Source organism: Rhinolophus ferrumequinum, chromosome X (assembly GCF_004115265.2).
Source record: "Rhinolophus ferrumequinum isolate MPI-CBG mRhiFer1 chromosome X, mRhiFer1_v1.p, whole genome shotgun sequence".
In the NCBI taxonomy this organism is placed as follows: Eukaryota; Metazoa; Chordata; class Mammalia; order Chiroptera; family Rhinolophidae; genus Rhinolophus; species Rhinolophus ferrumequinum.
In genome coordinates, this window is record NC_046284.1 from 23,221,726 (window position 1) to 23,245,756 (window position 24,031).

Below are 24,031 nucleotides of genomic sequence, written 5' to 3' on the forward strand. Positions count from 1 at the left end.
ATAAATTTCCCTCTAAAAACTGCTTTTGCTGCATCCCAAAAATTTTGATAGGATGTATTTTCATTGTCATTTGTTTCTATGTATCTTTTGATCACTCTTCTAATTTCTTCTTTGACCCAGTCATTCTTTCAAAGTATGTTGTTTAATCTCCATGTATTTGTGCTTGTCCCTGCTTTCTTTTTGCAGTTGATACCCAATTTCAAAGCCTTGCGATCAGAGAATATGCTTGGTATGATTTCAATCTCCTTAAATTTGCTGAGGCTGATTTTATGTCCCAATATATGGTCTATCCTTGAGAATGTTCCATGTACACTAGAAAGGAATGTATAGTATGATGTTTTAGGATGAAGTGCTCTATATATGTCAATTATGTCCATTTCACCTAATGTGTCATTTAGGGCTGCTAGTTCGTTATTTATTTTCTGTTTGGATGATCTATCCATAGCTGTCAGTGATGTATTTAGGTCCCCTAGTATAATTGTGTTTTGGTCAGTTTCTCCCTTTAGTTCTGTTAGTAGTTGCTTGGTATATTTTGGTGCTCCCTGATTGGGGGCATAAATATTGATGACTGTCATGTCTTCTTGTTGTATAGTCCACTTTACCATTATGAAATGACCATATTTGCTTCTTCTTATCTTTATACCCCGAAGTATCTTTCATCTGATATCATTATGGCTACACCTGATTTTCTCTGGGTACCGTTTGCTTGGAATGTCAATTTCCACCCTTTCACTTTGAGTCTATGCTTGTCCTTGTAGCTGAGATGTGTGTTTTGGATACATCATATGGTTGGTTTAGTTTTTTGATCCAATCTGCTACTCTGTGCCTTTTTATTGGTGAGTTCAGTGCATTTACATTCAAGAAAATTATTGATATGTGAGGATTTCCTGTCATTCTATGTTTAGTTTTCTGGTAAGGCTGTGTCTCCATTGTTTCTTTGCCTTTTTGTTGTTGTCTATTATTTCTGTGTGGTGGTATTCTATGATGTTTCCCTCTCTTTCTTCTTTTATTGCAGTATGTATTTCAGTTCTGGATTTTTCTTGAGTGGTTACCCTTAAGTTTAAGTAAAAGAATGTTTAATATTTAGAGTATTCCATTTTCTTTAGCACGCTTACTTTCTCCATTCCCATATTCCGGTTCAGGCCTTTACTCTCCCCCTTTTTATGTTTCGGTTGCCACAAATTGTCCCTGTTGATGGTGGTCGAATAGCCTCCTTTAGTATTTCTTGTAGTGCACGTCGTGTATTAAAAAATTCCCTCAGCTTCTGTATGTCTGGAAAGGTCTTTATTCCTCCTTCATATCTAAAGGATATCTTTGCTGGATATATTATTCTTGGCTCATAATTTCTCTCTTTCAATAGTTTGAATATTTGACTCCATTCCCTCCTGGCTTGTAGAGTTTCTGCTGAAAAATCTGATGATAATCTAATGGGCTTTCCTTTGTAGGTTACCGTCTTCTTTTCCCTGGCTGCCTTGAGGATTCTTTCTTTTTCGTTGATTTTAGACAGCTTCAATACAATGTGCCTGGGAGAAGGCCTGTTGGGATTGAGGTAATTAGGTGTTCTATTTGCTTCTTGGATTCGAGGATCCAGTTCTTTCCACAAGTTTGGGAAGTTCTCATCAACAATTTGTTTGAATATATTCTCTGTTCCTCTCTCTCTTTCTTTTTCTTCTGGTATGTCCATTATTCTTATATTGCTCTTTCTGATGGAGTCAGAAATTTCTTGTAGAGTTCTTTCATTTATTTTAAGTCTCAAGTCTCTGTCTTCTTCCATCCGTGTAATTTCTAGGATTCTATCTTCGATGTCACTGATTCTTTTCTCTATCCGGTCAACTGTACTACCTAAGCTGGTTATTTCATTCTTAATTTCTTCTATTGCGTTCTTAGTCTCCAGAAATTCTATTTGGTTCTTTTTTAAAATTTCAATCTCTTTTGTAAACTGCTCATGTTGTTCTTTGATGGCGTTTCTGAGTTCATTGAACTACCTTTCTGTGTTTTCTTGCATCTTGTTGAGTTTTTTCAGAACTGCAATCTTGAATTCTCTGTCGTTTAAGTCACATATTTCCATATCTTTAATTTCCTTTTCTGGAGACTTTTCACTTTGTTTCTGAGGTGTCTTGTTGTCTTGGTTATTCATGGCAATTACTGATTTATTTAGGTCCCCTAGACATCTCTCTTCCTAGACATCTACAGGAGTGGCCTCTGCAACAGGTTGATAGGAAGAGGTCTTTCTTTTGTTTTCCAGTACTTGTTGGTAGAATGTTTTATTTTCTCTCTGACTGCAGCCTTTTATTTGCCTCACACGGTAGTGCTATGTTTTCTCTGCACTATTCCAGCTTCTCACACAATAGGGCGATTCCCTGGAAGACGGGCTTCTCCTTTGTTAATAGTTTGCTTGGGTCACAGGGCGCAGTGTCTGTGTGGGTATGTGGAGAGCTTTTGAAGTTCCAAAGCTCTTCCTGCACCAGATTCTGAGCCAGTATGTTTCAGCAGTTCTGTTTACTCCTGCAGGGATCCGCCCAGATAGGTGGGGTCAGGGGCGAGGTGAGTTGTAAGAGGTGACCCAGAGCAATGGCGCCGACAACCACCACAGCCGGTCCTGCTTCCACAGCTCCCTCCCCTCTGCCAGAACTAGTTGGGCTGCGAATCTGTGTCTGCTGTCCACAGTTCTCAGAACAGCAAATATTCTGTTCTTTTGATATGACACTGCTACTGTTCTGCTTCTAGCACTGGCCAGGTGGGGATTGGCGAGCTGTGGGAGGGTAGGGAGGAGGCGGCTAGTCTCAGTGCCTGAGGCTTCCGTTCTCTTCTCGGCAGTGAGGGCTTAAACCACCGTTTTTCAGCCTTCTTCCCTCTGTCTTCGCTCCGAGGTCTCTGCCGTGAGCGTTGGGTTCAGCCGTGTTATATGCTGCCCCCTCAGCCCTGTGGGCCATAAGCGGAGCCCTAGCAGTCCGAGTTCTTCCCTGTCCCGCAGCTGCGGTAGTTCCAGGATACAGTGAGCTCGGAGCAGTGAGCTAGGTCTGTGTCCTGCGTGCGCTCGCGCGCGGCTCTGTCTCTGCACTTCTCCTTTCCCACCTCCCCCGCTCGCGCGATTCGCCCACCTTTCAGTGAATTCAGTAGTGGGCCTCTTCGTCTTGCCTATCTGCTGTGCAGGGAGTCCTTTGTGGTGTTATTGTTGTTCGATTAGTTGTAAATTCCAGGGGAGTTTTATAGAGGCTCACCTCACGGTGCCATTTTTCTCTTTGAGTATGTTTATAACCATTGTTTTGAACTCTGTATCTGATGGGTTGCTTGCCTCCATTTTGTTTAGTTCTTTTCTTTGAGGTGTTGCCCCCCAAGACATGTTTCTTTGTTTCCTAATTTTGGCTGCCTCTCTGTGTTTGTTTGTATGTATTAAGTAGATCTGCTATGCCTCCCAGTGTTGGCCAGATGGACTTATGTAGTAGGTGCCCTGTGTGTCCCTGGTACAGTCTCCATGGTCATCTGCACTGGGTTCTCCAGGACTGTCCCTTTTGTGGGTTGTGTTTGCCTTCTTGTTACAGTTTAGCTTTGATTGCTATTGGCATCAGTGGGTGGGACTGACCCTCAGGCTAATTGGCTATGGGGTTTGGTCATGTGCATAGCTTACAGGTTGCTGTGCAGAGGGCTTACCCCACTGAGTGGTATTCACCCCAGTTGGCTCTGGTGCCTGTTGAGACTGCCCTTTGGGTGTGCAGTTTTGGAGCTAATTGGGTGGTGCTTTGCTGTGATCTCAAGACAACCTCCAAGTATGTTGGTTCTGGGGCCTGTTGGGAGGAGCTCTAATGCAGATCCCTGCCACCAACTGCCTGTGATTTGCTGGGGACTACCTGGTAAGAGCTACAAAGCAATCTGTGGTTGTTCACTGCTTGTGCTAAACCTGGAGCATGTGGGAGAGGCTACACTGCCAACTGAGGATGTCTGCCACCAGTACTGGGCTTGGGGTAGCTCCACAAAAACTACGATACCCCAAGGCCTGCTGCTACCTGCCAGCTCCCTTAAGCTTTAGCCACTGATAAAGCTTCGTGCAGTACACAAGTTGGGTGAAGCAGGGTCTCAGAGACTCACTAGAATGGGAAGAGTTTTGGTCACCAGGTTAATGTACATTCTGGTTTGGTTCCAGTGCTGAGCCTGGAGCTACTCAGCAAAAGTCTCAGAGCATACCAAAGCCAGTCGCTGCCTGTCTGGGGCCTGTGGACTCAAGAAAGTTTTCCAAGAAAGAGTGTAATGTGGGCAGGGCTTGCCTCATGAACTCCCACAATGCCAGAGGCACTTTCTCTGCAAGACCTGCCCACATTACAGTGAGTCAGCAGGGTGGAGCAGTGGAGCTCACCAGACCAGTCAGATTCAGATTTGGTCTCGTAGGGGTTTCCTGCAGCACTCCATCCCACCTGCATGCTAGGAAATCCCTACTGTCTTTCTCAGTCAGATATTGTGGGGGCTCCCCTTCATGGCACCAGCACTGTGGTCTGGGGAGTCTGGTGTAAGGCAAGGTGGTCCTTCGCTCCTTTGGGGGTAACCTCTGCAGCTGAGATATCCCTCCTGATTCTCAACTGCCACACAGGTTTGAGGCCAGCCTGTTACGTGTTCTGCCCCTCTTCCCAGTCTCAGCACTGCCTCTTCTTTAAATCCTTAGTTATAAAACTTCTGTTCTGCTAGAATTCAGATGATTCTCCAGGTTGATGGCTCTAGAATTAGGTTGTAATTTTGATGTATTCATGGAAGAAAGCAAGCACAATGTTCATTTACTCTGCCATTTTCAGACCTTATTCTTTATGAAACTCTATCATTGAGTGTGTTAGACCGAGATTGGTCATCTTACTGTGTATGTCAAAAGCAAGGGGAAATGGAAAAAGTTGGTCATCAAAATGGCGGTGTGAGGTGAGCCTCTGTAAAGCTCCCCTGGAATTTACAACTAATCGAACAATAACTCCACAAAGGGCTCCCTGCAGACAGGCAAGATGAAGAGGCCCACTACTGAATTCATGGAAAGGTGGGCGAATCGTGCGAGCGGGGGAGGAGGGAAGGGAGAAGAGCGGAGATGGAGCCGCGCGGGCGGGCGCAAGACGCAGACCTAGCTCACTGCTCCGAGCTTGCTGCATCCCGGAAGTACCACAGCTGCGGGAGAGGGAAGAACTCGGGCTCCGCTTATGGCCTACAGGGCTGAGGAGGCAGCATGTAACACGGCTGAACCCAATGCTCACAGCAGAGACCTCGGAGCAAAGAATGAAGGAAGAAGGCTGAAAACCGTGTTTTAAGCCCTCACTGCCGAGCAGAGAACGGTAGCCTTAGGCACTGAGACTAGCCGCCCCCTCCCTAGCCACCCAGAGCTTGCCCCACCAGCACCTGGCCGGTGCTAGAAGCGGAACAGTAGCAGTGTCAGATCAAAAGAACAGAATATTTACTGTTCTGAGAACTGTGGACCGCAGACACAGATTCGCAGCCCAACTAGTTCTGGCAGAGGGGAGGGAGCTGTGAAAGCAGGACCGGCTGTGGTGGTTGTTGGCGCCATTGCTCTGGGTCACCTCTTACAACTCACCCCGCCCCTGGCCCCACCTATCTGGGCGGATCCCTGCAGGAGTAAACAGAACTGCTGAAACATACTGGCTCAGAATCTGGTGCAGGAAGAGCTTTGGAACTTCAAAAGCTCTCCACATACCCACACAGACACTGCGCCTGGTGACCCAAGCAAACTATTAACAGAGGAGAAGCCCGTCTTCCAGGGAATCGCCCTATTGTGTGAGAAGCTGGAATAGTGCAGAGAAAACATAGCACTACCGTGTGAGACAAATAAAAGGCTGCAGTCAGAGAGAAAATAAAACATTCTACCAACAAGTACTGGAAAACAAAAGAAAGACCTCTTCCTATCAACCTGTTGCAGAGGCCACTCCTGTAGATGTCTAGGAAGAGAAATAATAAATCAGTAATTGCCATGAATAACCAAGACAACAAGACACCTCAGAAACAAAGTGAAAAGTCTCCAGAAAAGGAAATTAAAGATATGGAAATATGTGACTTAAACGACAGAGAATTCAAGATTGCAGTTCTGAAAAAACTCAACAAGATGCAAGAAAACACAGAAAGGTAGTTCAATGAACTCAGAAACGCCATCAAAGAACAACATGAGCAGTTTACAAAAGAGATTGAAATTTTAAAAAAGAACCAAATAGAATTTCTGGAGACTAAGAACGCAATAGAAGAAATTAAGAATGAAATAACCAGCTTAGGTAGTACAGTTGACCGGATAGAGAAAAGAATCAGTGACATCGAAGATAGAATCCTGGAAATTACACGGATGGAAGAAGACAGAGACTTGAGACTTAAAATAAATGAAAGAACTCTACAAGAAATTTCTGACTCCATCAGAAAGAGCAATATAAGAATAATGGACATACCAGAAGAAAAAGAAAGAGAGAGAGGAAAAGAGAATATATTCAAACAAATTGTTGATGAGAACTTCCCAAACTTGTGGACAGAACTGGATCCTCGAATCCAAGAAGCAAATAGAACACTTAATTACCTCAATCCCAACAGGCCTTCTCCCAGGCACATTGTATTGAAGCTGTCTAAAATCAACGAAAAAGAAAGAATCCTCAAGGCAGCCAGGGAAAAGAAGACGGTAACCCACAAAGGAAAGCCCATTAGATTATCATCAGATTTTTCAGCAGAAACTCTACAAGCCAGGAGGGAATGGAGTCAAATATTCAAACTATTGAAAGAGAGAAATTATGAGCCAAGAATAATATATCCAGCAAAGATATCCTTTAGATATGAAGGAGGAATAAAGACCTTTCCAGACATACAGAAGCTGAGGGAATTTTTTAATACACGACGTGCACTACAAGAAATACTAAAGGAGGCTATTCGACCACCATCAACAGGGACAATTTGTGGCAACCGAAACATAAAAAGGAGGAGAGTAAAGGCCTGAACCGGAATATGGGAATGGAGAAAGTAAGCGTGCTAAAGAAAATGGAATACTCTAAATATCAAACTTTCTTGTGCTTAAACTTAAGGGTAACCACTCAAGAAAAATCCAGAACTGAAATACATACTGTAATAAAAAAAGAAACAGAGGGAAACATGATAGAATACCACCATACAGAAATAATAGACAACAACAAAAAGGCAAAGAAACAATGGAGACACAGCCTTACCAGAAAACTAAAGATAGAATGACAGGAAATCCTCACTTATCAATAATCACCTTCAATGTAAATGGACTGAACTCACTAATAAAAAGGCACAGAGTAGCAGATTGGATCAAAAAACTAAACCAACCATATGCTGTCTCCAAGACACACATCTCAGCTACAAGGACAAGCATAGACTCAAAGTGAAAGGGTGGAAATTGACACTCCAAGCAAATGGTACCCAGAGAAAATCAGGTGTAGCCATAATGATATCAGATGAAACAGACTTCAGGGTGAAAAAGATAACAAGAGACAAAGATGGACATTTCATAATGGTAAAGTGGACTATACAACAAGAAGACATAACAGTCATGAATATTTATGCCCCCAATCAGGGAGCACCGAAATATACCACGCAACTACTAACAGAACTAAAGGGAGAAATTGACCAAAACACAATTATACTAGGGGACCTAAATACATCACTAACAGCTATGGATAGATCATCCAAACAGAAAATAAATAACGAACTAGCAGCCCTAAATGACACATTAGATGAAATGGACATAATTGACATATATAGAGCACTTCATCCTAAAACATCAGACTATACATTCTTTTCTAGTGTACAAGGAACATTCTCAATGATAGACCATATATTGGGACATTAAATCACCTCCAGCAAATTTAAGAAGATTGAAATCATACCAAGCATATTCTCTGATCACAAGGCTTTGAAATTGTATATCAATTCCAAAAGAAAGCAGGAACAAACACAAATACATGGAAATTAAACAACATACTTTTAAAGAATGACTGGGTCAAAGAAGAAATTAGAGGATAGATCAAAAGATACATAGAAACACAGACAATTAAAATACATCCTACGAAAGTTTTTGGGATGCAGAGAAAGCAGTTTTAAGAGGGAAACTTATATCATTACAGGCCTATCTCAAGAAATAAGAAAAATCCCAAATAAATAACCTCATGTTACACCTTAAAAAACTAGAAAAAGAAGAACAAGTGAAACCCAAGGTCAGCAGAAGAAAGGAAATAACAAAAAATCAGAGCAGAACTAAATGAAATAGAGAACAAAAAGACAATAGAAAAAACTAATGTGACAAAGAGCTGGTTCTTTGAAAAGATTAACAAAATTGACAAACCCTTGGGTATACTCACTAAGATAAAAAGAGAGAAGACACTAATTAACAAAATGAGAAATGAAAAAGGGGAAGTTATCACGGACACCACAGAAATACAAAGGATCATCCAAGAATACTATGAAGGACTATATACCACCAAATTCAATAACTTAGAAGAAATGGACAAGTTCTTAGAAACATATAGCCTTCCAAGGCTGAGCCATGAAGAACTGGAAAATCTAAACGGACCGATCATCAGTAATGAAATTGAATCAGTCATCCAAATCCTTCCCAAAAGCAAAAGTCCAGGACCAGATGGCTTCACTAGTGAATTCTACCAAACCTTCAAAGAGGATCTAATACCAATCCTGCTCAAACTCTTCCAAAAAATTGAAGAAGACACAGTACTCCCTAACTCATTTTATGAGGCCAACATTGCCCTGATACCAAAACCTGGTAAGGACAACACAAAAAAAGAAAACTACAGACCAATATCTCTGATGAATACAGATGCGAAAATCCTAAACAAAATTCTGGCAAATCGAATACAACAATGCATTAAAAAGATCATTCATCATGACTAAGTGGGGTTTATCCCCGGGGCACAAGGATGGTTCAACATCTGGAAATCCATCAATGTGATACATCACATAAACAAAATTAAGGACAAAATTCATATGATTATATCAATTGATGCAGAAAAAGCATTTGACAAGATACAACATGCATTTATGATTAAAACACTAAATAAAATAGGTATATAAGGAAAATACCTTAACATAATAAAGGCCATATATGACAGGCCCTCAACTAATCTCATAATTAATGGTGAAAATCTGAAGCCCTTTGCTCTACTTTCAGGAACACGACAAGACTGTCCCCTGTCACTTCTGCTTTTCAACATAGGGTTGGAAGTCCTTGCCAGAGCAATCAGGCAAGAGAAAGATATAAAAGGCAACCACATTGGGAATGAAGAAGTTAAATTATCACTCTTTGCAGATGACATGATGCTATATGCAGAAAACCCTAAAGACTCCACCAAAAAGCTGTTGGAAACAATCAACGAACACAGTAAAGTTGCTGGCTACAAAATCAACGTACAAAAGTCCATTGCATTCCTATATACTAACAATGAAATCTCAGAAAAAGAAATACAAAAAACAATTCCTTTTGCAAGTGCAGGGAAAAGAATAAAATACCTAGGAATAAACTTAACCAAGGATGTGAAGGACCTATATGCTGAAAACTATAAGACATTTTTGAAAGAAATTGAAGAAGACACAAAGAAATGGAAAGACATTCCATGCTCATGGATTGGAAGAATCAACATAGTTAAAATGGCCATATTACCCAAAGCAACATACAGATTTAATGCAATCCCCATCAAAATCCCAACAGCATTTTTTTTAAGAAATAGAACAAAAAAGTCATCAGATTTGTATGGAACCACGAAAGACCCTGAATAGTCAAAGCAATCTTAAGAAAAAAGAACAATACTGGAGGTATCACACTCCCTAACTTTAGCTTGTACTACAGGGCTACAATAATCAAATAGCATGGTATTGGCAGAAAAAGAGACAGATAGTCCAATGGAATAGAATTGAGAACCCAGAAATAAACCCACATAAATATGGACAGATGATTTTTGACAAAGAAGCAAAAAACATACAATGGAGAAAAGACAGAGTCTTTAATGATTGGTGCTGGCAGAATTGGAAAGCCACGTGCAAAATAATGAAACTGGACTGCTCTCTGTCACCATGTACGAAAATTAATTCAAAATGGATCAAAGACTTAAGCATAAGACCTGAAACAATAAACTGCATAGAAGAAAACATAGGTACTAAACTTATGTACCTTGGGTTCAAAGAGCATTTTATGAATTTGACTCAAAAGGCAGGGGAAGTAAATGCTAAAATAAATGAATGGGGCCATATAAAACTTAGAAGCTTCTGCACAGCAAAAGAAAACATCGAGAAAATAAAGAGGCAATCAACTGAATGGGAGAAGATTTTTGCAAACAGTGCCTCCGATAAGGGGCTAATATCTAAAATATACAAGGAACTCACGCAACTACAATAACAACACAAGCAACCCAATTGAAAAATGGGCAGAGGTCCTGAAGAGACATTTCTGTAAAGAGGACATACAAATGGCAAATAGACATATGATAAAATGCTCAACATCACTAATCATCAGAGAAATGCAAATAAAAACCACAATGCGATATCACCTCACCCCATTTAGAATGGCTGTCATCAACAAGACAAATAGTAACAAGTGTTGGAGAGGCTGTGGAGAAAAAGGAACCCTCATACACTGTTGGTGGGAATGCAGATTGGTGCCGCTGTTATGGAAGGCAGTGTGGAGGTTCCTCAAAAAATTACGAATAGAATTACCGTATGACCCAGCAATCCCTCTCATGGGTATGTACCCAAAAAATCTGAAAACATTTATCCATAAAGACACGTGTGCTCCAATGTTCACTGCAGCTTTATTTACGGTAGCCAAGACATGGAAACAACCAAAATGTCCTTCGATAGATGAATGGATAAAGAAGTTGTGGTATATGTACTCAATGGAATACTATTTAGTGGTAAGAAAAGATGAAATGGGACCATTTGCGACAACTGGATGGATCTTGAGATTATAGTGCAAAGTGAAATAAGTCAGACAGAAAAAGCAGAGAACCATATTATTTCACTGATGTGTGGCATGTAAAACTGAAAGTAACAAAAGAACAAGACAAACAAATGAAGGAACAAAAATTCATAGACATAGACAATAGTTTAGGTGTTACCAGAGGGTAAGGGGGGAGGCAGGCTTTAGAAGAGGGTAAACCGGGTCTAATATATGGTGACGGAAAGAGAACTGACTCTGGGTGGTGAACACACGATGTGAAATATAGATAATGTATTACAAAATTGTACACCTTAAATCTATTTAACTTTGCTAACAATTGTCACCCCCAATGTTTTTTTTTTTATTAAAAAAAACACCTTGGCAACCACTAATCTAGTTTCTTTGTCTATAGATTTGTCTATTCTTCATAGCTATTCTTTCATAGCAATAAAATCATACAATGTGTCATCTCTTGTGGCTGGCTTCTCTGACTAGCCTAAAGTTTTGAAGATTCATCCACATTACGTAATAAATCAGTACTTCATTCCCTTTTATAATTGAGTAGTATTTCATTGCATAGATATAACACCTTTTATTTACACATTCATCAGTCAGTGGACATTTGGATTGTTTCTCTGTTTTGACTATTGTGAGTAATGTTGCTATGAATATTTATGTACAGGTAGTTGTTTGAAGACCCTTTTTCACTTATTTTGAGTATATGCCTGGGATGGAATTGCTGGGTCATATGGTAATTCTATGTTGAACTGGTTGAAGAACTACCCAACTGTTTTCTACAGCAGTTGAAAAATGTTGCACTCCTATTAGCAATGTATAATGATTACAGTTTCTCCACATCCTTGTCAATACTTGTTACTATCTGTTAAATTTTTTATTACAGCCATTCTGGTGAAAGTGAGTGGTTATCTTATTGTGATTTTGATTTGCAGTTCCTTAATGACTAATGATATTGTGCATCTTTGCATGTGCTCTTGAATATTTGTATATCTTTGGAGAAATGTCTATCCAAGTCCTTGCCCATTTTTAATTGGCTTATTTATAATTTTATTGTTGTTATAAATTTTTATGTATTCTGAATACAAGCCTTTTACCAGATATATGATTTGCACATTCTCATATTTTCTGCCATTCTGTGGGTTGCCTTTTCACTTTCTTGTTGGTATTTTTTGAAGCACAAAAGTTTTTTAATTTTGATAGCATTCAATTTATCTATTTTTTATTTTGTTGCTTATACTTTGGGTGTCATATATAGGAAAAAGTTGCTAATTCAAAGTCTTGAACATTTACTCCTATGTTTTCTTGTAGGAGTCTTACAATTTTAGCTCTTACAGTTAGATCTTTGATCCATTCGGAGTTAAATTTTGTATATCGTGGTATGTAGAGGTCCAACTTCATTCTTGTGCATGTAGATATCCAATTGTCCCAGCACTGTTTGTTGAAAAGGCTATTCTTTCCCCTTTGACTTGTCTTGGCACCCATGTCAAAAATAAATTGAGTGTAAATTTGAGAGTTTATTTCTAACCCTCAATCTATTCTATATGTTTATCCTTATGCAAGTACCACACTGTTTTGATTACTGTAGGTTTGTACTAAATTTTTTTTTCTTTTTTTATTTTTTAATTTATTGGGGTGACAATTGTTAGTAAAATTACATAGATTTCAGGTGTGCAATTCTGTATCACATCATCCATAAATCACACTGTGTGTTCACCACCCAGAGTCAGCTCCCCTTCCATCACCATACATTTGATCCCCCTCACACTCCTCCCCCACCCCCCAACCCCCTTACCCTCTGGTAACCACCAAATTACGTTCCCCAGATTAATTTTCAAACCCGTGGCCATCCTGTGGTCACCGACTGCCCTCCAATCCCCTCACCCTCCCCCCCACCTCCCACCCCTCCCGCCCATAAGTCAGACAGAGAAAGATAAGTACCATATGATCTCACTTATTTGCGGATTCTAAAGAAAAGAATAAGTGAATGAACTAATCAGAAACAGTTTTGGAGACAAAGAGGAAAAACTGAGGGTTGTACTAAATTTTTAAATCAGCAAGTGTGAGTTCTCCAACTTTTTTTTCAAAATTGTTTTGTCTATTCTAGGTCCCTTAAATTATCACATGAATTTTTAGGTCAGCTTGTGAATTTCTGTAAAAAAAAGAAAAAGCAGCTAAGCTTTTGATAGGGATTGTGGAAAGCATATAGATCATTTGGAAAGCACTGTCATCTTAAGAACATTCAGTCTTCGAATCCATGACCATATCACATGTTTTTATTCATTCAAAAAATGTTTTATAGTTTTCAGTGTATATATCTTGCACTTCCCTTGTTAAATTTGATGCAAAATATTTTATTCTTTTAATGTTAATGTAAATTCTGTTATTTTCTTACTTTCATTTTCAGATTGTTTATTGACACTGTATGGAAATACAACAGATTTTTGTGTATTAATTGTATGTGTTACAATCTTGTTGAACCCCTTTTTTTAGCTCTAATAGTTTTTAAAATTGAATTATTAGGATTTTCCATATTCGAGACCATGCTATCTAGGCTTCCAGGTTGGTGAACATGTGAAGATGAGGGGAGAGTGGCGAGTGAGCCCAGTAGAGTATAGAAGCTTCTCACCTTTTCTTTATATCTCGCCTATGCATCTCTTCCATCTGGATGTTCCCGAGTTTTAGCATTTTATAATAAACCAGCAGTCTAACAATGGTGGCAGCTGCACGTTGCACTCCAGAATGGAGACAACACTATAGCCTACTACAACAATACTGGGAGTAGACACCCAGAATATATCACCTATGCACTTGTCCCTGTGTTCTTCATCATGGTTCTCTTTGGCATCCTCATCTGCCACCTGCTTAGGAAGAAAGGCTATCGTTGTACAACAGAAGCCCAGCAAATTGTAGAGGAGGAAAAGATAGAAAAGATGGAGTTGAATGACAGTATAAATGAAAATAGTGACACCGTTGGGCAAATTGTCCACTACATCATGAAAAATGAAACAAATGCTGATGTTTTAAAGGCAATGGAAGCAGATAACAGCCTGTGTGATCCTGAGAGCCCCATGATTCCCAGCACTCCTGGGGGCCCGCCTGGGAGCGCTGGGCCCTTGTTACCAGGTGGCATCCCAGAGAAGTACATCTGTGGCTACCATCTGCATACAGTGGACAGTGCTGTCGAGAGGGATGTGTGTCATCAGTGTAGGCAAAAGTGGTGGCAGTTCATAAAACCCATCAACAAGTCCTAAGGAGACTGCCCAAGGCACCGAAGAGAGGCCACCATCCTCTCTGTGGGCAGGTTTAGAGTTATAAAAGTGGAACACAAGTTAAATCAAAAGGAGCGGAGAAGTTTGATGTCGGTTAATCAGACCAAAAGCATCAATGGGGAGGTGCCTGTTACACCTGTGAAGAGAGAACAAACTGGCACAGAGTAGCAGGAATGACTTTATTTGAAGAGTTCTATGAGACTGAAAACTTACAAGATACGAAGTTACCTAGGGAATATTTTTTATCTTCTATAAGATTTCTCTCACGGAATCTGCAGGCATATGGATAAAAGTTAAAAAGGAATGTTGTTGCTATGCTGGATACAGAATTCAGTTGTCTTTGAAACACGTTTTGGTTTAAAAAAGTCTGATGAAAAATTTATTACATTTCCAAGCAAGAAAAGAACTCATTTTTTATCTTCTCAACCACCTTCTGCTACCACCCCTTCCAGTCCCTCATCCCTGGACCAGTATACACATTGATCACTATGTACAGCGGGACTATTTGTGTACAGTCTGAGCTGATGCTGTGGGTGTGTTTGTGTGTGTGTGTGTGTGTGTGTGTGTGTGTGTGTGTGCACATGTATTTATATTCCCCCAACACTTTCTTCTCATTCTTCACTACTAGGTGAAAGAAGATCCTCTTACAGTTTAACTGTTACAAAAGATAAAGATGACTCTCCAGTGGTGAAAGGCCCTTGAAGATAACCTGGTCTACGAAACTATTGTCTGTGTCTATCAGTTTTTGTTTCTCATTTGTTTGTCTTGTTCTTTTGTTGTTTTTGGTTCATATACCACATATCAATGAAATCATATGGTTCTCTGCTTTTTCTGTCTGACTTATTTCGCTTAGCATTATAGTCTCAAGATCCATCCGTGTTGTCACAAATGGTCCTATTTCATTTTTTCTTATCGCCGAATACTATTCTATTGTATATATATACCACAACTTCTTTATCCATTCATCTATTGAAGGACATTTTGGTTTTTCCATGTCTTGGCTACCGTAAATAAAGCTGCAATGAACATTGGAGCACACGTGTCTTTATGGATAAATGTTTTCGGATTTTTTGGGTAGATACCCAGGAGAGGGATTGCTGGGTCATATGGTAATTCTATTCGTAATTTTTTGAGGAACCTCCACACTGCCTTCAATAGCGGCTGCACCAGTCTGCATTCCCACCAACAGTGCATGAGAGTTCCTTTTTCTCCACAGATAAAAAAAAAAAAAAAAAAAAAAAAAAAAAAAAAAAAAAAAAAAAAAGATAACCTGGTCTCGGCCTCAGAAATTGATCCTCAAAAGCAATCATGGAGTCAAATGGAACTCCATGGTAAACTTTGGATCCTGAGGCCAAAAATTCAGCACTGACTTCTGCTGCCACCATGCCACTCTTAGGTCACATAAAATATTGAGTTTGTTTTTTTTTAAACTTGATCTAAGCAATTCTTTAGTCCATTGACTAAAGGGGAAAATGTTTTAGTCACGAAAACAGACAAAAACTTCTTGTTTTGACAACTCCAGTTCAAAACAAAACAAAAAATCTCTACGTTGATGCTGGATTGGCCTGCACCTTCTTCTGGCATGTTTTCCATGGTGCACTTGTTGTTTTCCATCCTTTAACTAACACTCATTATTTAAAGATTCCTGGTGGTTATTTCCCCTTTGAGCTTGGAAAATTCTACTTTTTTTTTTTTTTTTTTTTTTTTTGCCTTACGCTTTATGAAACACCTGAAAGAACTTAAAGGCAAAGAGAGTAGTACATTTACCATGGGTCTGGGCCAAGAGGTGAGAGGATCCACTTAAACAGGGAAATCTCTAAGACCTGCTTCCATGTCAGTGTTGGTGTGGAGCCTTGGGTATTTCTTCTACTTCAGAGAGAAAAAGCATATTTCTCATTTGATTCCCAGAAGATACTTTCTATTAAAATGTACTTTAAAGTATTTACTGTAAATATACTCATTCCATTCTGTTTCTACCATCAAACTAAAAGTTTCTAACCTTTTAAATGAATGGCAGGTTCAAGTGCATGTGTATTTTTACTGACAACAAATTAGAAGGTGTACATGTATACATACATAAACACAGTGGACTAGAGGATAGAGGAAGTCAGTATGGAAATAAATTTTACTGAGGTCCAGAAAGTAGCAATATAGGAAGTTTGGAGATGTGTATTAGTGTAAATAATATATATGTGGTCTAGACCAATATTTTTAGTTTTTTTTAAAAAAAGTATCTTTTTTTGTTTGTTTAAAAAATATGCCCTCAAAATGATGAGGGATAAAATGTAAGTGATTCTTCAGCTTTAATTTTTTAAAAAAGTTTATTAAGGTCAGAGCACTTTTTAAAATAACAATATACAACAAGCAAGAGAATATGCAAAGATATTTAAAATTATATATATACCAAAACTACGTTTTAAATATTTTCTAATACTTGAGCAGTTTTTGTCTGGCTGGCTTCCAAATATGCCAAAATGTAAGCATTCAATATTTTCAACACAAGCTTTTTACTGGCTTCTATTATCTAATAAGAATTAAGTGTTCCCAAAGCAACTGGTGTTTACAGGCCTTATGTTTTTCCTCCTTCTTTAGAAGGATCAGGGATCCACAACAAACTCACTATGCAAAACACTAATGATGGACTAATTTCTGATGTAATAAGTGAGTTGGTTACTACCTTGATTTAAAAATTTTTAAAGGAAATTTTTCAACATTTTGAGTGTCAAGTGTATTTTTAACTATCTTATGACTATTTTATGACTTTTGTACTACCAAAGCAGATTTATAAATGAAAACGTTACACACAACACACACACACACACACACACACAATGTTATCTATAAATAGAGATTATTTTGGTACTTACTTTACAATATGCATACCCTTTATTTCATTTTCTTGCCTAAATGTCTGGACCACAACCTCCAGTAAAATGTTGAATAGAAGTGGCAAGAGTGAACACATTTGTCTCCGTCCTGTTCTTAAGGGGAAAGCTTTAAGGCTTTCATGATTAAGTATGATCATAGATGGACTTTGTCTGGTTGAGGAAGCTCTCTTGTATTCCTAGTTTGTTGGGTGATTTTATCTGAGAGGGTGTTGGCGTTTGTCAAATGCTTTTTCAAAAGAATGTATTGAAATGATCATGCGATTTTTGTCCTTCAATCTCTTCATATGGTGTATTATATTTATTTTTGTATGTTGAAGCACCTTTGCATTCCTTGGGTAAATCCCATTTAGTCATGGTATAAACATCCTTTTTCTATGCTGCTAAATTTGGGTTACTAATATTTTGTTGAGGATTTTTGCATCTATATTGACAACAGATATTGGCCTGTAGTCAATATTTGATGTCTTTGTCTGGTTTTGGTGTCAGGTTAATAATGTCCTCAACAAATGAGCTGGCAAGTGTTCTCTCCACTTCCATTTTTTGGAAGAGTTTGTGAGGATTTCGTGTTAACTGTTCTTTAAACAATTGGCAGAATTCACCAGGGAAGCCATTTGGGCTTCTTTTTTTTCATTATGGCAGAACAGTATTTCATTGTGTATATATACTACCTCTTCTTTATCCAATCATCTGTGGAGGGGCACTTTGGTTGTTTCCATGTCTTGGCCACCATAAATAAAGCTGCAGTGAACATCGGAGCACATATATCCACACTGCCTTCCATAGTGGCTGCACCAGTCTGCATTCCCACCAACAATGTATGAGGGTTCCTTTTTCTCCATAGTCTCTCCAACACTTGTTATTATTTGTCTTGTTGATGATAGCCATTCTAACAAATGTGGGGTGATAACTCATTTTGGTTTTTATTTGCATTTCCCTAATAGCTGGTGAAGTGGAGCATTTTTTCACATACCTGTTGGCCATTTGTATGTCTTTTTTTTTTCCCCTCTCCTTTTCCTTTTCTTTCTTTTTTTTTTTAATTTTATTTTTTAAATTTATTGGGGTGACAATTGTTAGTAAAATTACATAGATTTCAGGTGTGCAATTCTGTATCACATCATCCATAAATCACACAGTGTGTTCACCACCCAGAGTCAGCTCCCCTTCCATCACCATACATTTGATCCCCCTCACCCTCATCCCCCACCCCCCAACCCCCTTACCCTCTGGTAACCACCAAATTACGTTCCCCAGATTAACTTTCAAACCCGTGGCAATCCTGTGGTCACTGACTGCCCTCCAATCCCCTCACCCTCCCCCCTACCCCCCACCCCTCCCGCCCATCTAGCAACCCTCAGTTTTTCCTCTTTGTCTCCAAAACTGTTTCTGATTAGTTCATTCATTTGTTCTTTTCTTTAGATTCCGCAAATAAGTGAGATCATATGGTACTTATCTTTCTCTGTCTGACTTATTTCACTTAACATAATGTTCTCTAGGTCCATCCATGTTGTTGAAAATGGTAAGATTTCTTTCTTCTTTATGGCTGCGTAATACTCCATTGTATAAATGTACCACAGTTTCTTAATCCAGTCATCTACCGATGGGCATTTTGGTTGTTTCCATGTCTTAGCTATTGTGTATAGTGCTGCAATAAACATAGGAGTGCATAAAGCTTTTTGAATTGAAGTTTTGGATTTCTCCGGATACATACCTAGGAGTGGAATTACTGGATCGTAGGGTAGTTCCATTTTCAGATTTTTGAGATACCTCCATACTGTTTTCCATAGTGGCTGCACCAATCTGCAATCCCACCAACAGTGCACAAGCGTTCCCTTTTCTCCACATCCGCGCCAGCACTTGTTGTTTGTTGATTTATTGATGATAGCCATTTTGACTGGGGTGAGGTGGTATCTCATTGTGGTTTTTATTTGCATTTCTCTGATGGTTAGTGAGGTTGAGCATTTCTTCATATGTCTGTTTGCCATCTGTATGTCCTTTTTAGAAAAAATGTCTCTTCAAGTCCTCTGCCCATTTTTTAATTGGATCGTTTGTCTTTTTGGAGTTGAGTTGAGTGAGTTTTTCATAGATTTGTGATATTAATCCCTTATCAGATATATAATTGGCAAATATCTTTTCCCATTCAGTAGGATCCCTTCTTGTTTTATTGATGGTTTCCTTTGCTGTGAAAAAACTTTTTAGTTTGATATAATCCCACATGTTTATTTTTTCTCTTACTTCCCTCGAGCGAGGGTATATATCAGTAAAAATCTTACTCCGGGTAATGTCTGAGAAGTTTCTTCCTATATTTTCTTCTAGGTATTTTATGGTTTCAGATCTTACATTTAAGTCTTTAAGCCATTTTGAATTTATTTTTGTATATGGTGTAAGGAGGTGGTCCAGCTTGATTTTTTTGCATGTGTCTGTCCAGGTTTCCCAGCACCATTTATTGAATAGACTGTCTTTACCCCATCGTACATTCTTGCTTCCATTGCCGTAGATTAAATGGCCATATAGGCGTGGATTTATTTCTGGACTCTCTATTCTGTTCCATTGATCTATGTGTCTGTTTTTATGCCAGTACCATGCTGTTTTGATTACTGTAGCCTTGTAGTATAATTTGAAGTCAGGTATTGTTATACCTCCCACTTTGTTCTTATTTCTCAAGATTGCCTTTGCTATTCGGGGTCTTTTATGGTCCCATATAAATTTTAGGATTATATGTTCTATTTCTGTGAAAAACGACGTTGGCAGTTTGATAGGAATTGCACTGAATATGTATATTGCCTTAGGCAGTATGGACATTTTAACTATATTAATTCTTCCTATCCATGAACATGATATGTGTTTCCATCTATTTATATCTTCCTTCATTCCTTTCTTCAGTGTCTTATAATTTTCTGAGTACAGATCTTTTACTTCTTTGGTTAAATTTATTCCCAGGTATTTTATAGACTTTGGAGCGATTGTAAATGGGATTGTTTTTTTTTTAATTTCTCCTTCTCATGTTTTATTATTGGTATATACAAATGTAACTGATTTCTGAATATTAATTTTTATCCTGCTACTTTACTAAATTCATCTGTCAGCTCTAATAGCTTCTTGGTGGAGTCTTTAGGGTTCTCTATATATAGTATCATATCATCTGCATACAATGATAACTTTACTTCCTCCTTACCAATTTGGATGCCTTTTATTTCTTTTTCTTGTCTGATTGCTGTGGCTAGAACTTCCAGCACTATGTTGAATAGAAGCGGAGATAGTGGGCAACCTTGCTTTGTTCCTGATCTTAGGGGGAATGGTTTTAGCTTTTCCCCATTGAGTATGATGTTAGCTGTGGGTTTGTCATATATGGCCTTTATTATGTTGAGATATATTCCCTCTATTCCCACTTTCTTAAGGGTTTTTATCATCAATGGCTGTTGGATTTTATCAAATGCTTTTTCTGCATCTATTGATATGATCATGTGATTTTTATTTTTCATTTTGTTAATGTGGTGTATCACATTAATTGATTTGTGGATGTTGAACCACCCTTGCATACCAGGGATGAATCCCACTTGATCATGGTGAATGATCTTTTTAATATATTGCTGAATTCTGTTCCCTAATATTTTGTTGAGGATTTTTGCATCTATGTTCATTAGAGATATCGGCCTGTAGTTTTCTTTTTTTGTGGTGTCTTTGTCTGATTTTGTGATCAGGGTGATAGTGGCTTTGTAAAAAGTGTTTGGGAGTCTTCCTTCCTTCTGGATTTTTTGGAAGAGCTTGAGGAGAATAGGTGATAATTCTTTTTTGAACGTTTTGTAAAATTCACCTGTAAAGCCATCTGGTCCAGGGCTTTTGTTTGTTGAGAGACTGTTGATTACTGATTCAATTTCCGTGGTGGTAATCAGTCTATTCAGGTTTTCTGTTTCTTCTTGAGTTAGCCTTGGAAGGTTGTACGCCTCTAGAAAATTGTCCATTTCTTCCAAATTGTCAAATTTGTTGGCATATAGTTGCTCATAGTAACTTCTTAAAACTCTTTGTATTTCTGCAGTGTCCGTTGTCACTTCTCCTCTTTCATTTCTGATTTTATTAATTTGGGTCCTCTCTCTCTCTTTTTTTTAATGAGTCTGGCTAAAGGTTTGTCGATTTTGTTTATCTTCTCTAAGAACTAACTCTTGGATTCATTGATCTTTTGTATTGTTTTTCTGGTTTCTATTTCATTTATTTCTGCTCTGATCTTTATTATCTCCTTCCTTGTGCTCCCTTTGGGCTTATTTTGCTGTTCTTTTTCCAAATCCCTTAAATGTGAAGATAAACTGTTGATTAGTGATGTTTCTTGTTTCTTTAGGTAGGCCTGCAAAGCTATGAATTTCCCTCTTAGGACTGCTTTCGCGGCATCCCATAGATTTTGGGTCGTCGTGTTTTCATTTTCGTTTGTCTCGAGATACCTTTTGATTTCTTCCTTGATCTCCTGCTTGACCCATTCATTATTTACTAATAAGTTATTCAGCCTCCATGAATTGGTGTGTCTTCCAGTTTTTTTCCTGTAGTTCATTTCTAATTTCATAGCATTGTGATCAGAGAAGACAATTGGTATGATTTCAATTTTCTTAAATTTATCAAGACTTGTTTTGTGGCCTAACATATGATCTATCTTGGATAATGTTCCATGTGCGCTTGAGAAAAACGTGTATTTTGCAGCATTGGGGTGAAATGTTCTGAAAATATCGATTAAATACAACTGGTCCAATGTATCATTTAAGGCTGTTGTTTCCATATTGATTTTCTGTCTGGAAGACCTGTCCTTTGTTGTCAGAGGTGTGTTGAAGTACCCTACTATAATAGTGTTACTGTTGATCTCTGACTTTATGTCAGTCAGTACCTGTTTTATATATTTAGGTGCGCCTATGTTGGGTGCATAGATGTTTACTAGGGTTATGTCCTCTTGTCGGATCGATCCGTTTATTATTATATGGTGCCCATCTTTATCTTTTAGTATGTTCTTCATTTTAAAGTCTATTTTGTCAGATAAAAGTATTGCAACTCCAGCTTTTTTCTCATTTCCATTTGCATGAAATATCTTACTCCAACCCTTCACTTTCAGCCTGTGTGTGTCTTTTGTTCTGAGGTGAGTCTCTTGTATACAGCATATACAAGGGTCTTGCTTTCTTATCCAGTCAGCCACCCTATGTCTCTTGATTGGAGCATTTAATCCATTTACATTTAAAGTGATTATTGATAGGTACATAGTTATTGCCATTTTTAAATTTGTAGTTAGGTTGTTTTGATCTTTCTTCTATTTACAGAAGTCCTTTTAGTATTTCTTGCAATGCTGGCTTGGTGGTAATAAATTCCTTTAGCTTATTTTTTTCTGGAAAGCTCTTTATCTCTCCATCATCTTTAAATGATAGCCTTGCTGGATAAAGCAATCTAGGTTGTAGGCCTTTGTTGTCCATCGCTTTGAGTATCTCCTGCCACTCCCTCCTGGCCTTCAATGTTTCTGTAGAAAAGTCATTTGATAGTCTTATGGGAGTTCCCTTGTATGTAACCCTCTGTCTTTCTCTTGCTGCTTTTAGGATTCTCTCTTTGTCTTTAACCTTTGACATTTTAACTATAATGTGTCTTGGTGTGGACCTGTTTGGGTTTATCCTGGTTGGAACTCTCTGCACTTCCTGGGCTTGTATGTTGGTTTCCTTCATCAGGTTGGGGAAGTTTTCGGACATTATTACTTCAAATATGTTCTCAATCCCTTGGTTCCTCTCTTCACCTTCTGGTATTCATATGATGCGCATGTTGTTGCACTTGATGTTATCCCAGAGGTCTCTTAAGCCACCCTCATTGTTTTTTATTCTTTTTTCTTTCTGTTGTTCCGTTTGGGTGATCTCTGCTAACTTATCTTCTAAGTCGCTGATTCGATCCTCTGCTTCATCTAACCTGCTGGTAATTCCTTCAAGTGAGTTCTTAATTTCGGTAATTGTGTTCTTTAGTTCTAACTGATTGTTTGTTATGATTTCTACATCCTTCTTTATGTCTTCTCTAAGCTCCTTAAACATTCTTATCACCAGTGCTCTGAACTCTGTCTCTGAAAGGTTTGTTACCTCTGCTTCATTTGGTTCCAGTTGTGGAGGTTTCTTCTGTTCTTTTATTTGGGACGTGTATCTTTGTTTCCCCATTCTGGCTGACTCTCTGTGTTTGCTTTGATGTATTAGATAGATCCCCTAGAGTTCTTAGTTCTTGCTAGGTTATCTTATGTAGTATGTGTCCTTTATATTTGACTTGCACTACTTCGTTCTTCTCCTCTGCGTGTGCTCCAAAGGTGACTCTTGTGTTGTGTATATTGTGCTGTTCAAGAAGATCTTTAATTGCTTTTTGCTTGTGAGTAGGTGGGGTTAACTCCTAGGCTGGCTGGTTGTGAGACTTGGCTCTGCCCACCGCAGGGCGTTCTGCTGCGTGAGGGTTGACCACTTAAATGTGGTTTGGCCTCTATGGGCTCTTGTGCCTGCAGAGAATTCCCTCTGGGTGTGTGACTTGTAGGTCAAACCCAGTAGTATTCTGGTTTGGTCTGGAGTTGGCCTCTGGATATTTTGAATCTTGTGCCTCTTAAGCTGTGCCCTGGTAGGGCAGTTTCAGAACAAAGCAAATCACCAAGCACAACAACAACAAAGAAAAAAATCAAATACATTCACATGTAAAAACACCCGACAACCCCCAATCGACACAGGCAAAGATATCAAAGATATAAAGACAAAGCAAAACAAAACAAAACAAAGCAAAACAAAAAGTAGTGCCAGTCTTGGCTTAAGCCCACCAAGTAATGTCCAGGTTGTCCTCTGCTGTACCAAAGAGACCCTACTTATAGCGCAGGCAGAGCCGGTCACCTGGTGACCAGAGTTACTTTGGGACTGTAGATTTAAATACGTGGGCCTCAGGCGTCTGGATGATAGTTTTTACAAAGTCAG

The 24,031-nt window shown here is 38.7% G+C and overlaps 1 pseudogene; it reads left to right on the forward strand.

The window, feature by feature from the left end:
• Window positions 1-13,510: 13,510 nt before the first annotated feature.
• LOC117033909 (RELT-like protein 1) lies at window positions 13,511-14,370 on the forward strand (annotated as a pseudogene).
• Window positions 14,371-24,031: the final 9,661 nt, after the last annotated feature.